The sequence below is a fragment of the Astyanax mexicanus genome, chromosome 5 (assembly GCF_023375975.1).
Source record: "Astyanax mexicanus isolate ESR-SI-001 chromosome 5, AstMex3_surface, whole genome shotgun sequence".
Classification (NCBI taxonomy): Eukaryota; Metazoa; Chordata; class Actinopteri; order Characiformes; family Acestrorhamphidae; genus Astyanax; species Astyanax mexicanus.
This window is the reverse complement of record NC_064412.1, coordinates 11,916,501-11,925,447: the sequence shown is the minus strand read 5'-3', so window position 1 is coordinate 11,925,447 and position 8,947 is coordinate 11,916,501.

Here is an 8,947-nt window from a genome sequence, read left to right as displayed (position 1 = left end):
CATTATTTATAGCTCAGAAGGGCTAATGTTCATTAACGTTCAGGAACGTTCCTTATGTCCTTTTAGCTGACAGAGACTGTACTATAGGAATGAGTATTGGATAAACCCAATTTTGCACTAAACCTTATTTTCAGTATAAGAACAGCTCATTTTTGTTTGTGCAAAAAATTCAATTTTGTCAGAAAAAACAGTTATCACAAGCTTACTGTAAGTTTTTTTTAATCTTAATAGGTGTTGAGCTTTTTGGAATTTAGTTCATTTTCCCTCTGAGTGGTCCTAAAAAGTCTTAAATTTAATTTCCCTGTACCTGCATATCCCCTTCTTAGAGAATCAGACCTGTAGAGCTACTCTTTTCCATTATGAGTGTATCAGACATGAGAATCTACACTTTACAGACGTACTCAACAAAAACTGCCAAATAAAGAGTCATTTTAGGTTGTTATTTGTATGTGATTTATGTCGATTTCAAAAAGATTATCACTGCATTTTTTTTGGCTTATGGAAACGAAATGGTAAACCAAAGTTTCAACACTGCAATAAGAACAAAACTATCCCTGACTTTTATTAAATAATGTTGATAATGTGTGATGTGCTGTTAGCAAGCTGAAGAAACTGTAGCTGGGTTAGTGTTTAAGCTTGCTTCCACACACTTCCACAGGTTTGGCCTTTTCTTTACTTTTTTGTGTGTGTTTAGCTCCAGTTTGGTCAGCTAAGGTGTTTTAGTATTTTAAGGGAGCTGACATTTGAGAGCAGAGATAGCGAAAGCCAGGACCAACAATAGCAGTCATTTGCCAAGCATTTGTCTTTTTAAAAAATCCTAGTTTGAGCTCAGTGTCTGCAGTCTCTGGCTCAGGAAAAATGGTTCTATAATGGATACTTATAACATGCATGATGTTCTTGTCTCCAGTATCAAAAGAATGCAATCAATTACTCAACTATACCAAGGTAAATTTGACAGCCCTATTCTGACATGATTCGTTTTACCTGAGGAGATGGGGTAATATAATTGATTTCTATCTGCTTTTCTCTATTATTTTAGTCCTGTCTCAGTGCGCAACGTCATTTCGTTTTTTTTCCATGTAGGTATTAAACAAGGCACAACACTCAAATCCAGAAGACAAGCTGAAGGACTTACCTGAGGCACCACACTTCTTCAGATTTTGGCAAATCATTGTCTAGCATATCCTGTAGCCCACATACTTATTATGAACAAACTACATTTTATTATTTCTATAAGGAGGATTTCACACCCTTTTTTTTTTACCTGATGACATTCTGACTTTTCAGTTTGGTCCAAAACCAAAGTATCAGGTGTGAAATGGGCCATTAAAGAGCATGACTTTGTATGAGCTTACATAAATTAAAAGAGTAAAAATGGAAAAAAAGAAAGGAATGTATACAAGAAGACACGTGGTTTAAGGTGATGGGCTATCATCATAATAGATCAACAAAAAAAAAAGAATAATGGATATCATACAGTTATTCATAGGAGGGACTCAGTTGTAGATGTACGTGCAGATCTCACACAAGTAATATTTATTCAATAATCTGTTTATAAACAAACGCCACTTTGAGAGGCCGATGTCGTGGGACCTCAACAAACACAACAGACAGCTATACAAGTGCCTGCAGGCAGGAAGATGTGTATCATTAGACACCATTACAAGTTTGTTTACTGCAGGCAGGCTAAAGAGAGGAAAAGAAAACTTATCTAAAATCCCATCCTAACCTGGAATGAGATAAAAACCTATTGGAGTCCTAGAAATGTAGTCCAGAGGTGTTTTCAGAACGGCCGTCGTTTCCAAACCAAAACAAACTTTATGTTCACCACAAACACTTGGCGAGAAGTGTGAGAATGCCGTGAGCCACAAACATAAACTCTGTTTGATAGTTGGGGTTAGTGTCTATGGTTCTGCTGCCAAGGAACACTAAGTCTCCTGAATCCATTAGAGACATGTTGATAATAAGTGATTGATATAATAATGTTTGAAAACAGGAGTTTGGAATGTTTGTTGAAACCGTCTCTAAACTGGAGCCTATTTCCTCTAATCCGCTCGTCCACATTGGCCTTGGATCAGAAGAGAACGGTGAGAACGGTGCAAGCTAACAGACAGACTGCAGCCAGTCAAATCTCACCCGAATTCAGTCCTGGCCTGCAAGAATATCATCTTATAAATGTGTACTCTCAGTAAAGCACATAAAAACATATCTTTAGTGGACAAAAGAGACCAAAACTGTGGTACGAGGAGTATAACTCATGTTCATTAGCACTGGTGCTGATGAAAGAATCTGGCAAGGATTTGGCACATAGAACAAGGGGTCAGTGCAGCATCCTGCTTGGTATCACCAGCACAAACCAGCAACGCCCATGAGATGGTGTGTCCCAATGTTTTCCTGCCTGATACCCAGAGAAGAACATCTGTTCAGCAGGGAGTATCTGACCAAGTTAATCTCTTTATGGCAACAGTTTACCCAAACAAGGATGGACACTTAAAAGTATGATTACACAACATAGCTGCATTCCAATACCTAGGCAGCATTCAAGGTGGGATGGGTCTTCAGTTGGACTGTCTTATAAAGACTATATCATAGTAGCCTATAGGTCACACATATGAAACAGTTTGAGTCTCGCCTCTTGTGATTGCACTGCAAAACTTTCTTTTATTTCTTTGTGGGAAAATGTAGTCTTTGTTGGTGAGAAAAGTCAACAAAGAATGGCCAGACTGGATGGAGCTGATAGAAAAGCTACAGTTACATAAAACAAATAGCACAGAATGCATAACAGTTCAAGGCGACTGGGATACACACAACAAAAATCTTCAGTGCAGTATCACGCAGTACAGATCAGACCACCATCTCCCATTATATTTGTGGCTTTTTTGGAGTGTTTTTTTTGGATGTCAATACAAGTATTCCTACATGCCTAGTATATTTGTATTGTATAAGCAGATTTGTATGAACTTCATGAGTTCTTGAATTCTGTACTTAATTAATATAATTAGAGATCTAAATAGATGCGTACCATGCCCAAGTTCAACTAATGGTGCACATGCCACAACAGCTTTCTCCACACATTATTCCTAGTTTAATGGTCAGCACAAGCACCTGTGGTTAGCAGCAAATGAAATAGAGACTTAACATTTATCCACAGAGAAGGCATGTGTTAGTCCTCACTCTTTTCGTATTAGGGGCGTTACTAGTGACAGAGGGGGTTCTAGTGAGTTCTATAAGGTTTGAGTTTGGTTGATGTTTCAATTTAGGGAGGAAATGGGATAAAATAGTTATAAAATACAAATAAATTAGTTGTAACAATATTGGCACCTATACTTTGTATCAGTACTGTGAAATTACGATTCATGGGTAGTTATTTCTATAAGAAGGTTAGAAATTTAATCATGATGACCCTCCAGAAACTTAATCTTTAAAGGGGCACTAAACCCCCTGGTTTTTGCTGACTCCACCCTCAGCTCAAATTTTAAAAAAGACTAAAAAAAATAGGAGGAATAGTTTGGGAGGGGCACTGAGTGATGTATGGGTTTAGAACAAGGGCAGAAGGAGTGCTGATTGGCTGAGCTGCAGCAGCAGCAGTGTGCCCCTGATAGCAGTGAGACCCAGATGATTGGACGTCAGCAGGGGGGCGGTGTTATTGATTGATTAACTGATCTGCATATTGTGATGTGTCTGCATACCAAAGTGCATGGAAACATCATCCACGCCTATAGCACAGTTATACCTGAGAAGGCACTACAGAGGCAGAAATTACCACAATGAAAGTGTTTCTTAAAGGTTAAGAAATGTTTATAAAAAAATTTAAGCAGAACTGGTATGTTTTACTGCTTCAAATGAACACATTTCAACTATTAATGGAAAAAATATGATTTAGGGTTTAGTGCCTCTTTAAGTACAATAAAAGCCACACACTACAGGTGAGTTAAGTAAGTAGGTGTATGACTGTCCTGACTGTAGTTCCCCAGGGCCTCTGCTCAACACTGGAAACATACAGAGAGCTGCATTCTTGCCATCTGACTCACCAGATAAGAGTTTTTATGTGTTAATCCCATACCGCCAGCCTGGTAAGCTCTGTCTGACAGCAGGCGTGCTAACGCTCCCAGCCGCTCACCTCTGGGAGCCATTCTACGCTCGGCTCCAGAGGTCATGTATACATTACACTAAACTCCCCAATAAATCTGCCCTCAGGGCAAAGCGCTGGCACTGACCGGCAGAGCCATGGACTGTAGCCACGAGAGGGAAGCACAGAGTTACCCCCAGAGACCCACATGGTACCACACCATAAAAAAAGAAAATACATGTGTTTGTCAATGAAGTAAATGAACGTTCACGTATGATACGGCATCCACAAAACAAACGGGGGTGTTAAAGGATTTAAAATGACTAAGCTTACTAGACCCGTCTAAAGTTTATCATTGTACAGCTGCCCACCAACATTGATAGACTTTAAATATTCCGTGGAAGGACAACAGCTAATGCTAACATCAGTATGGTATACGGCTCTAAAAAAAATTTAGAGACCACTTCAGTTTCTGAATCAGTTTCTCCAATTTAGCTATTTTTAGGTATATGTTTAAGTAAAATGGAGATTGTTGTTTTATTCTATAAACTACGGACAAGTCAAGTCAAGTCAAGTCAAGTCATTATCAACCGCTTCATCCATTAAGGGTCGCGGGGGGGTGCTGGAGCCTATCCCAGCCAGCATCGGGCGGAAGGCAGGATACACCCTGGACAGGCCGCCAATCCATCGCAGTAAACTACGGACAACATTTCTCCCAAATTCCAAATAAAAACATTGTCATTTAGAGCATTTATTTGCAGAAAATAAGAAATGGCTGAAATAACAAAAAAGAGGCAGAGCTTTCAGACCTCAAATAATACAAAGAAAACAAGTTCATATTCATATTAGAGATTAAAGAATTCAGAAATCAATATTTGGTGGAATATCCCTGGTTTTTAATCACAGTTTTCATGTATCTTGGCATGTTCTCCTCCACCAGTCTTACACACTGCTTTTGAATAACTTCATGCCGCTCCTGGTGCAAAAATTCAAGTAGTTCAGCTTGGTTTGATGGCTTGTGATCATCCATCTTCCTCTTGATTATATTCCAGAGGTTTTCAATTTGGTAAAATCAAAGAAACTCATCATTTTTAAGTGGTCTCTTATTTGTGTAAATAATAATATCTCGATTAATTAACATTTTACTTTAATTTTTAAGTGGTCTTTTATTTTTTTCCAGAGCTGTAGAATAGTGATGACAGCTAAGACTTTATGTGAAACAATCGAAAACCCTACATCTGAAAATCTACACAATATTATTATTTTTTTTAATCATGGTGTTAAGTTACTAAAATTTAACATCTGTATTATGTTGAAGCCTGATGTCAACCAAGAGTTTTTGATGGATAAATGACTTCCCACGAAAATTAAAAGTCTATACAATGTTGGGTCTTGATATCAACCCAATTTTCAATTCAATCTAAACTTAAATAAAGTTCAATGTCAGACGTTAAGACTTCAGTGTCTTTCCAATGTTAAAACAGGTACATTCACATTATAAGCCCCATTAAGGAATTTTAGCTCAAATCAGATTTGGCTATACTGTCATGTGAACAAATCTGTACCTTAAACAGTACACATGCACAGATTCAAACATTTAAAAATGTTGTCTCTGTCACCACCAGCATATTTATGAGATTACTCATTGCATTAAAACTGGTAAAATTGGCACTTCATTTGCTCATGTGTGCTCATGAGTACAAAAAACAGCTTGTCCACTGTACACGATTAGGTTGAAAAAGTGAGAAAAAAGTTTTAGAGATGTGACCATGCATACAGAAAAAAAGATAAATAAAATCCAGTATGACTATTCCCATTCATGTGGCACTTCTGTTTCGATTTGGCACCACATTTAAAGATAACAACAATCTGATTTGAACTGATTGAATTTGACATGTCCACATGGGCCTACAAAAAAAAATCTAATCTGTGTCACATTGAGGCAAAAAAGTCTTAATTAATTTTAATCACTTCAGCCTGTTAATGTTAACAATATCATTTTAAAGTGTCTATTTCTGTACAGATCGCCTGTTGAATTAAAATAAAACCTTTACAGAGGAAAAGTTCCAAATGCAAAAATAACCCTCATATATCTCCGTCCCCAAACACCATCAGTCTCGTCAGCTAATGAAATGTGGCACGTAGGTTCGCTTGATTCATAAGTGTTCGTGGAATAGCATTGAAAAATGCACCTGAATATCGCCAAGAAAAAGTGTGAATTCCTAAATATATAACAGGGAACAGAATGTTGTGTTTGGCCGAACTGAGAATGGCTGGATAGTTTTCAGCCTAACAAGATCATTATCTAGCACAAGAGAGTAGGAGGACAACACACACTTGGCACTGCGAGAAGACGATCATGTGATTAATGTACACACTTTCCCATTAATGGACGGCTGTTAATGTCACTTGGCCGGAGAAACTCTGAATGACACTCGAGACCCGAGCTTTCAACCAGAACGTCTCGACTCTTACTTAGGGATTAGTGCGCTAATTGAAATGGTAGGGTTTTATGTTTAGGAACAAGCGTAAATTTCATCACTGACCACAGAGTATCAAGGGGGCCGTTTTACAATGTTTGAAAGTAAACACAGTCTGACATGTTTTCCTCAACTCTTTCTCAACACAGAACGTTTTTCTTTGGCAGGAGGAGGTGTGAGGAGCTGTTGAATGACAGAGAACATTATTAAACTGGCTGTGGGAAATTTCTGACATTCCAACACTGGAAAAATGTATCTTTGGATGAATCCTGAAAGCAAAATGAAACAGTGATAACTGAGCCAACAGAGAATTTATCAGCTTTTTCTTAAATATAAGCACTTTCTAAAGGATAGAAACACGTTAGCATAACGAGTAAGGTTTAAGACGCATTTTTTCTTTTTTAAAGGCTATTAAAGGTATAGAACAGAGGTTACTAACGGGCGGAGCGCGGTCCGGGTCCGGACCCAGGCGTTGTCCAATGCGGACCCAAACCGATAAACTACTGAGAAGGATTTAATTCTGACAGTGTTCATTTAGAGCAGTGGAACTTTTACTTGTCTTTATGGTTTACGTGCTTTACAGCACAGTAAACTCACAGACCAATCACGTGTGCTGTAAAATCACCAAACGCTCTCCTCTGCCAATCAGATCTGTGCAGATGTGGGAGCACAGAGCAACACACAGGCGAAGCAGGCGGTGAGAAGCTGAGAATAAAGCGAGAAAGGCTAATTAAGATGGTGCGCACCAGAACAATAAATTAAAATACCACATTTATAAAACATACTAAAAGTAATAATATTAAATAAACAAAGTAAATATTCTGGCCAAGTTCAGCAAACATTTCTCCATATATTGTATGATTTGTCATTCATGTAATTTACATGACAGGCAGGCCTAAATCTAATATATATATATATATATATATATATATATATATATATATATATATATATATATAATCAAATAGAATAAATATATAATTTTGAAACAAAGTTGACATTCAGATTCACATTAATAGACTTGATAAGTTAAATTATTGAGGGAGTTTCCATTTATTGTATGATAAGTCGATAATGTAATTATTGTGACAGGCCTATTTAAAACAATTAATATTGTTGAAATATACTAAATAGTATTTGTAATTTGTTTTGTCGTTCAGTTGTTGGTGATATAAAACACTGACAGAACTACTATAGGCTTCTTCAGTAGACAGGATATAGCTCTGAATCATAACACAAGTTAAACATGACGATGGTTCGGACCTTGACCTGATGAAATTTTCTCTAACTGGACCGTACTGAATTTTAATTAAATACCCCTAAAATAGATGATACTTCATTTGAGAGTCTATGAGGACTAATGTCAGGATGGCCGAATGACTAACATAGAACATAATCAAATATGGGAGGTAATCTCTTACATAATGTCAACTACTTATACATCTTATAAGTCTCAGGTCTGTGTTTTATTTCATATTACGCAAAAACTCAATATCCATTATTTAAACTCTGTATCAATTAACAAGCCATGGCTTATTTTTTCTTTCCCACCTTTCATTTGTTTTTGGGACTCCCCTTTGCTCATGACCAATAACCAATGTCAGAACAAGCCCCCCCTTCCTGTCTTTTACCTGACAAAGGTTCAAGTTGCTTTAGATTAATGGCACCATCATTTTGGACATGCATTCTCCGACCAGCATGCCAAAAGCCTGACTTCGCGCTCACTCATCCATCTTAACAGCAGATATAGAAACAACCATGTTGTCACACCAAAGGTACTCGTTTGGCCTAGCAAAATGAATGCTAGACATGCTGTCCTGGCTATTTTTACTGCCTAGTCCTGGTAAGCGATCTTATACTTATAGCAATGATTTGACAGTTTGCATTGTTTATACCTGCGATCATAAAAACGGAGGCCAGTAATACATCTAACATTTAAAAAAGATATGATCCACAATTCAGAGACACGTAGATCAAGCAGAAGTGGTCATAACTTTCAGTGCAGTCTTTACACAGTGACACATTTTGTAATATTTTGGCTCTGCAGCACTTTGAGTTAGAAAAGAAACAATAAATATGCATTAGCCTTCTGCCTAGACTTTTAAAAGTTTGTTATTGCCAAGGTGGAGAACTGTTTAGTGGAATTTCCCCGTTTTTCATGTGAAGAAAAGGGAAATTGCAGGCATCCTACACAGTCCAGTCACAGTATTATATAATATTATATGCCCACAATGTTGGCTTGATATTTCTCGTTGGTGCACTATTCCCAGACCAGCAGTGACACTGAAGGCGTTTAAAAACTCCAGCAGCACTGCTGTATCTGATCCACGCATACAAGCACAACATACACTAAAACACTAATCACCACCATGCCAATGTGTTCCATTACTAAGCCAAG